Below are 8,474 nucleotides of genomic sequence, written 5' to 3' on the forward strand. Positions count from 1 at the left end.
CATAAAGCATTCTGCACTAAGACATTTTCTTGGCTTTCTGTTATAACTCCATGAAAAATCAAATTAGTTTCCACTTTGGCTAAATACTTCACCATTTGTGGTTGGAGGATGCCAAGCATTGCTTTAGTTATTTTCATTTAGGGATTAAAAGATAAATTGACCCTCTGTGAATACACATATTAAACACAGTATGGTTTTATTTCAATTATTCTTTTTTAAAAAAGATCTCACATATTTATTACTGAGCCAACACACTAGAGCAGAAAAACATTAACAGAGAAAAATCACTCTTCCAGTGATTTCCCAATAAGACTCACCCGGCTGTCCAGCTGGTAGTGATATGGTAAGGTGATATGGTAAGGTACAGGCATAAATATGTGAGCCATCTCATGGGCAATTTTTTATAGACCCAGCTTCGTTCTTCTCTACTGTGTCCTCTTGGAGTTGTACCTCACTGTGTTACCAGCTTTCATCTGAATCCATTGGGGAATGGGCTGATTCTGCTTCTGTTTTGTTGCCAGGAATCTCTTGATCCTGAAAGTCTTGTGAGAAGACATGTCAACCACACACACCACAGTGGCAGAGGAGAGGAGCCTTATATTAATCTTTCAAGTTGACGTGCTAAGTTAGGGGGACAAGAAAATGATCGAGACCCTAGGGTGAGTCTTCATTCCCACTCTGTCCCGCCCATTCACTCCTCCACTTAGCTCATATGTGTTCACCCTGTACACTTTGCATACCATACTGAATTGTAATCATATACTTACATGTATTTCCCTCACCAGAATATAAGCTCAGGATAAGAACCAGATAGTGGCAGATACAAAGCATGGCTCAGATCTTTTAAGAAAAGACTCACTGCAATTAACTCCTTCAGGGTCTAGATCAGCATTCAAGTCAAGGTTATGCTTTTCTTGGGGAAGCTGACAGTGAATGACTGAGCAAAGCAGGATGGCTGAGCTCATACTCTCCTCTGGCAACCCTAGCTTATGACCACATAAAGAGGTGGTAAAAGGACCTGGCCATCTGCAGGACTCCTCTCACAGCTCCACTCCAGGGCTCCCTTTGGATTGCCAGGGTTTTCTATATTGTGGTCTGACACTTATCCTGCCTAATCTTGTGTCCATCCCCTTTCTTTTACAAGCGTTCTTTCCCATAAACTTTTCATTCCTCAGTCAAGCTCATACCTATTTTCTAGGGAATTCAATCTGTAACCATTAGTGTCAAAAGTGGCCCAAGAAAGCAGATGGTAAGGTGGGTGTAGGAGCTGGGTCACTCATTCACTCCCTGACTGGTAATGAGGAAACAATTCCTGGTGGCAGTTAGCGCACAGACAGCTCTGGAACAAGGTGGCAGGCTGATTGATAAAATGTTCGTGGGTAGTGAGCCAGGATGTATCAATAGAGGAAAATGCAATGGTCAATAAGATGATTCAGGCACTTGAAATGTGTGTGTGTGGCAGGGTGGAGAGGATGAGAAATACAATAATAGTGGAATTGGGTGTGGTTTTTTCCTAAATTGCAGTGAAACAACAGATTGATAATGAAAAGCTAAGGGCAATCAACAAATTGAAAAGTAAGTGTGAAAACCAGAGCATCTTTTTGGTAGCTTTCAAAGAAGCTCTCATGCGGTAGGCTCACAGAAAAAGCTGAAGATCAAGTTTGGAATTTGAAGTTCCAACTGGCTAAATTTCAAAGATGGTTGGAATCACAACCAAGGTAGTCGTGACTCTGGTTGGGCAAACCTGAGCCCCTGACACATGAGATGAGGACATCTAGGAGATGCTCCTATAGATTTTCACTCTCCAGGCTGTTCTGAACCTTGTGAATGTGCAGAAGTGGCTTGCCCTCCTCATTACCGGCCAGCTCACAAGAGTGTTGACTGGGTATTGGGATGGCCTGCTGAAGGGACAACTGAAGTGGCAGCTCGTAGGCAATATAGTCTGGCCCTACATCCACTCCTTCACTCTATTATTATACTTAAATCACTTTCTTTTGGCTGAAATGATAACTTTTTGTTTTACATGTTATAACTGTCAATATTGTTTTTTATAGAGTCAAGTAATGTAGTATTTTCTTTCATCATCTTTTTTTTTCTAGAGTTACAACCTAGCTCTTTACACACATACACACACACACACACACACACACACACTCCCCATTATGGCAAGTATACTCTGTAATGCTTACCCTAGTCTTTCCCCAGAGACCTACCACCATTCACTCGAGTATATTGGGGGAAAGTAATAGCCAGATATTGTGAGGTCTTATTGGACCTAGGGTCCAAGTTGACATTGATATCCAGAGACACAAAGCATCATTATGGCCTCCTTGAGAGGACACATGAGAGGAGATAATAAATGAAGCTCTGGCCAAAGTCTGGCTTACAGTGAGGGTCCATGGAACCATCAGGAGGTCGTTTCTCTGGTCTCCAAGTACATAATTAGGATTGATATACTTGGCAGTTGGAGTGACATCCACATTGGGTCCTTGGCCTTGTTCTCCTCTGAGCAGGTGAGAGTGCCAAGAGCTAGTGGTCTATCTACATAGTAATTCCACTTTCACACATTGGGCCCATACCCCTAGTTTTCACTATTCTTTTTACCCTCTGTGGTACTAGGTGCCTCCAAGTCCTTTAGAGCCTCTCAGAGCTTTGGCTTGTTTTTAATCAGGTGCCCCTTTTGTAGGCACTTTAGACTGCAGCTGAGTCAGTAACTACTCTTTTTTTTTTTTTTTTTTTAAATATTTTATTGATTTCAGAGAGAGGAAGGGAGAGGGAGAGAAAGAAATAGAAACATCAATAATGAGAGAGTCATTGATTTGTTGCCTCCTGCAGGCCCCCCACTGAGGATAGAGCCCGTAACCCAGGCATGTGCCCTGACCAGGAATCGAACCTCGATCTCCTGGATCATAGGGCAATGCTCAACTGCTGAACCACACCGGCGATTGAGCAGTAACCGCTCTTTGATTTATGTCTTCCAAAAATGTGTTTAATTCTCTCATCAGCAGTATGGCCCCTTGTGATCTGTTTTATTTGTTCTGTAACTTTAAAATCCACTTATTATCATTTTAGCAGAATCTTGGGAGAGAAAATAAACTCTCAATCTACTATAACTAAGCATCCAGCCTTTTTTTGTGTAGAACAGTTAACCTCTTTCTCAGCTTCACCAATTTAAATTCATATTCTCATTATTCTACTGGATTGTTCTTGGAATCCATACCACTTAGAAGGCTGAGGTATTTGTAATTAAAAAATAATTTTTTAAATTAAGAATTGATATAATTCTGTTGTATGTGTTCTATAGGCATATTAATTCTAATTTAAATTAAAAATTTTAATTTAATTTTTTTAAATGTACAAAAATTAAAATTGGAGAGTAGAATTTGGATGGAATATAAAAGTCTTCACATTTGATTTGAGCCTTGAGAAATGAGCAATGAACAATAGTGGACATTTGTTAAGAGCTTACTATGTGCCAGACACTGTGCTAAGTGCTTTATAGTCACTCTGAAAGAGGAACAAACATTAGCTCCATTTTACAGATGTGGAGACAGAGGTTCAGAGAGATTATATGTAACTTGCCTAATACTACACAGTTAATAAGTGATGGGGGTAGATTGGAAGACAAATAGTTTGTTTCCGAAGCAAGTGACCTTAATGATCATGCTATGCTTCATTCTAGGGAGCAACCTACATGTCCCATGGTTGGAGAAGCTTCATTGTATTACCCATAATCGCTCATCACATGTGTCATTGGGTGGTATTCTTCCTCCTCTACTAGTCTCCTCAGCTCCTTGAAGGTATATACATATATGTCTCAATCTTTTTTAAAATTCATGCTGTGTGATAGCCACCATAGAACATGCGTTCAGAAAAATGCACGACAAGTAAATATTGGCTACTGATTTCAAACTTTAGGAAGAAGAGCTATTTGAAGCAAAATATAATTTTGTGGGAATGGGAAATAAAGGGATTCTTAACTTTATTTTAGTACTTATGGGAAAGGGAGCAAGAGAATTTTTCTCTAAACTTGTGGAGAAATTTATTCTTAACTTACGGTATTCTTAACTGGTACCTTTAAAAAAATCATCAAAGTCTGGCTGAGTATCAAGAGAACCTTGCTATAACTAGCCATGAACTATGACCAAAAAGGACAGCTTTATATTTAAAAGCTGAGGTGGTTGATGGGATGGGTAAGGAGGAGGAAATGGAGGGAAGGGAGGTTTATAGTTCTGTAAATTACAGCTTGTGGCAGGATCATGATGCCTCGCCAATCTCAGCCAGAGGGCGAGTCAGCCAAAGGACCGTTACTTACACTTTTACAATTAAGGTTGCATTTTTGGTGTAATAAAAAGGCTTACAGTTTGGCTTGTGTTTCCTTATTAACAGTTATACCAACAAGGAATTTATCCCAAAGGGCACCTTCCAGGAGAGCCCCCATTATGGGACTATAGTGACCCAACTTTAAAGTTGGGGGGAAAAACAAAAAAAATCCAACTGAAGACCAAAAGATTTGAAGACAGAGAAACCCAGAATTGAACATTAAGACACAGGACCTTCTTCTATGTTTACCTTCACCATTTAGAATTATTTACCTGTCAATAGCAAGGTTTAGGGGAGACATCAAGAAATCCTCTCTGATACTTTGACTGTTGGGCCCACAACAAACTGTAAGATTGCCCTCTGCACAAACTTTTAAAAGAAGAGTTAGTTATCTCTTAGGGAATGTGGAAATATGTAGATTCTTCCAAGATGTATGTTCCTGACCCATAGAAGAAAAGCTGAGTAACTGATCTTCATTTGGTTATTAACTAAAGAAAGCTTAGTAGACTAATATATACAGGGGTAAGCAAAAGTAGGTTTACAGTGGCATTGTGACATTCTTTATAAAGCTGCAGCAATAATCATAACCTCTGTGTGTGTTTTCTATACAAACAACTGTAAACCTACTTTTGCTTACCCCTGTATAGATTAGTATCTTATCTTTTATCAACTACTTTGGCTTAATGGGGATGCTGGCTATTGATTGGTCATTCTCTTGGAACTCTGGTAGCCTCTGGTGAGTGGCAGTTAGGTCTGTAGAAACTCCTGTATGAGATCCTTGAAAGTAGGGCCTATGTATTGCAACTGATCTAAGTCAATTTGGTCATACACAATCCTTAGGTTCTTTCTGGAAAATAACAGTAGCCATTGAGAAGTTGAGGTGGATGAGAATTAGTTACTTAACTGTGTTACTAAGTCATAAGGAAAGCAATTCTGTAACCAAATTCTGCCACATATACAGATATTTATTAGCCATACATTAGCAAGCAGTTCCAGAACTGTGCAGTTCTATGAATTTAATGAAGCCCCAGCTTTCTGTCATCTTAAGAGCCCTGAAATCTACCTTGCCTGCTTGGAGACTGACACTGTACTCCAGAGCAGGAATCTTTTACTCCAGGTATTCATTGGGCCACCAGAAATCCTCATAACCAACAGCTAGACCTCAGACTATTTAGGGATCAGGTTTGAACTCTGCGTCTAAGGGTGAAGGCTAATTCTTTGTTTATTTCTTATACCCTGTTCATGCAAGAGTGGGGAGCGAGTCTCTAAAATATTTATAACCAATCTATGCATCATGAATACTTTTAATTTCATCAATGGTGTCCTATATATATATAACGTTTAACATTCATCGTGCCAGCCAACAGTGTTAAACACCAGAGGTTTGCTTCTGACATTCAGGATGCTGATTAGCAGGGGGTAGGTTGTTGATCTTGAGATAAAGAAAACAATGAACTGTAGTTGTCCCCTCTGGAATGTGGGCTGATCATCCCTGAACTGACACATTATTAAGATGCTATAGCTTAGCCCAGCCTACATGGCTCAGTGGTTGAGTGTTGACCTATAAACCAGGAGGTCACCATTGGATTCTAGTCAGGGCACATGCCGGGGTTGCAGGTTCAATCCCCAGTAGGGGGTGTGCAGGAGGCAGCAGATCAGTGACTCTTATTGATGTTTCTCTCTCTCTCTCCCTTCCTCTCTCTGAAATCAATAAATACGTACATTAAAAAAAGATACTTAATTTAACCTAAGAATATTTTAACATATATCATAGACTATTTTAATGCTGTTGTTCAACAAGCACAGCACCTAGCCTAGAGGAACCACTCAAAGATTGCTGAATTGAATAGGGTGGTTTGAAGAGCTTGTAAACTGGAATATGGCTATATCAGCTGGGTTTCTCATTCATATGCAGTTAGGATTTTAAGATTTGATTATTGCAACTCATGGGTTTACTTTGATTTTCCAATCCTCTTGGGGACATTCTAGGGAAACCCTGGGTTGGCTTCAGGGTGGTTGATAAAGTTTTGTCATAGTTCCATTGAGGAGGCCATTCATTCATAGGCTTTGTGAACAGTTACTGTGAAATGATGGTTTAAATTGTAAATTAGTGTGAATTGTCCATATATTTGTAGGTAATATGTTTAATTGTTTATAAAAGAGTGAGACTTCTTCATTTTGGGGGGGTGGGCAGTATCTACACTGAGAAATAGATCAAACCATCCCTACTTTACTGTCTTCCCCTGAGTTGCTTTGGGAATCCAGAAGTGGGAGCCATCAAGCTAATGATAGTGCAACTTCAATGTGGGCTGCTGCGCTTGTCCTTTTCTGAACAATGCTAGATGAATGAGCTAAGGAGAGGCATCCCAAACCTCCCACCACAGCCTTAAGCTGGTCCATAGAAGTTACCCATACAACTCTCTGCAATGACAAAGAAGTGAGCCAGTTCTCATTGCTTGCTTTCAAGGCCTACCATGTAGTCTACAGGAATGGAATAGGATAAAGTATTTAGGTATTCTTCCTACAACTACCTTCTTCATTTAAAATTACTTTCAACAACTCACAAAGTCGTAAGGTATTTGCAGCCATCTCTGATTTCTCAACTGACTTTAGGTTGGAAGCCTCACTCATGGGATGGACGGTAACATCTCTTTAAACAGGTTGTTTGTGATAAGCATTGATTCTGTTTGCCTCCTCCCTACCCTGGAACACATATTTTTCTTCCCACACTCCTGTCCCTGAAGAAAAGTTTGTGACTGCACCTGTACTGATATGTATCGGCCTTCCCAACTAACGAATGTTTGGTTTACCAGCTTGGAAAGTACCCGTGCTTTTTGCCCCCTCACTGAAGAGAAAACATGCACTCCTACACTTGCGCTTTGATTTCTGGCAGTCTGTGGCTTACTGGAATAACATATGTGCTTGCTCAATGTCTTTATTTTGCCAACAAAACACCCACAATCTCAATGATATTTTCAACCCCCTGTATCATATCCTGATGTCTATTTATATTGACATCCAGACATTTTAGTTTCACCACTGGCACAGAAATGACATTTTTTGTCCCTAATTATTACTGTGGTCATGTAATGCAATCTCTCTCCAGACAAAACTCCTCACTGCCAGCCACAGCTCAAAAATTTGCTTTATGAAGGATTTTCTGATAATTGTCTTTGGCTTCTAAGAAACCATTCATTTAATATTGTGTGGTTTCAGGAGTTTTGAAGAGCAGGGGCCATCCATTCCCCTTTAAATGTTTGCACCAGCTATCAGAAGATGTTAGTTGTTATTCTTGGGATCAACACACTTGACATATATTCTTGGCACTGCTGTTATTGGTTTATTGTTGGATCATATATATTACCATAGAATGTGGAATAAAAGAAGCTCTAAATAACTTGTGAAATATTTATTTGCCTCTGGTCTTAGGTGGGAGTTTAGGATATGGGTGGGGAGGACAAGCACACAGGGCTACAATAGAGTAAAATCCCATGATACACCCCAGGATAATACAAACTTACATATAATCCAATTAGCTCCTCTGCTCATTCAGTCCCAACTTCTAAATGCAAGTGGGTTAATGTTCTTATGTTGTAGGAAATAGGCTGAGACTATGCAGGGGAATGTGAATTTTGATAGGGAAACTGCGGGTATTTCGACTGGGGAGCAGGAAACCAGAGTGTAGGTCTGCAGTGTTTTATTGGGTCAGTCTTTCAGGTTAGGTTGACAGAACAGTTTTTCATAGGGCAGCGGATTTCTGGAGTCACTCTCACGGTCCTGGAAACCAACATCAGCCCCCACTGATATTTGGGCTTGTGAGGGGATGGGAGCAGGAAGAACTCCCACCCAGAGGCTCCATAATGCAGCAGAGCTCTGGATGGATTTGGATCCCACTAAGGATTCCTGAGAATAACTCCTGGTGGGTAGGCTAGGTAATTCATTTTTTAATTTTTTTAGTTTAAATGCATTTTATTTTTAGACAACCTAAAAACATGTTTTTTCTTAAAAATGCCTGTGTTCCAAATAAATTAAGATCAAAATAAATGAAGAGCCCATGATGCCATCAGTCCCTCTTGTCCCAGTTCTGGTGTGCGGATGAAAAGCAGCAGCTAGCTATGGTGACGGGCGATACACCCAAATTGCCAAACTGG

At 40.1% G+C, this 8,474-nt stretch overlaps 1 pseudogene across 1 annotated transcript; it reads right to left on the minus strand.

The window, feature by feature from the left end:
- Window positions 1–425: 425 nt before the first annotated feature.
- Window positions 426–557, minus strand: LOC308556492 (large ribosomal subunit protein eL39 pseudogene; annotated as a pseudogene). Its single transcript has one exon. The product of its transcript is annotated as a large ribosomal subunit protein eL39 pseudogene (transcript).
- Window positions 558–8,474: the final 7,917 nt, after the last annotated feature.

This window comes from Miniopterus schreibersii, assembly GCF_964146895.1.
Source record: "Miniopterus schreibersii genome assembly, chromosome: 4".
In the NCBI taxonomy this organism is placed as follows: Eukaryota; Metazoa; Chordata; class Mammalia; order Chiroptera; family Miniopteridae; genus Miniopterus; species Miniopterus schreibersii.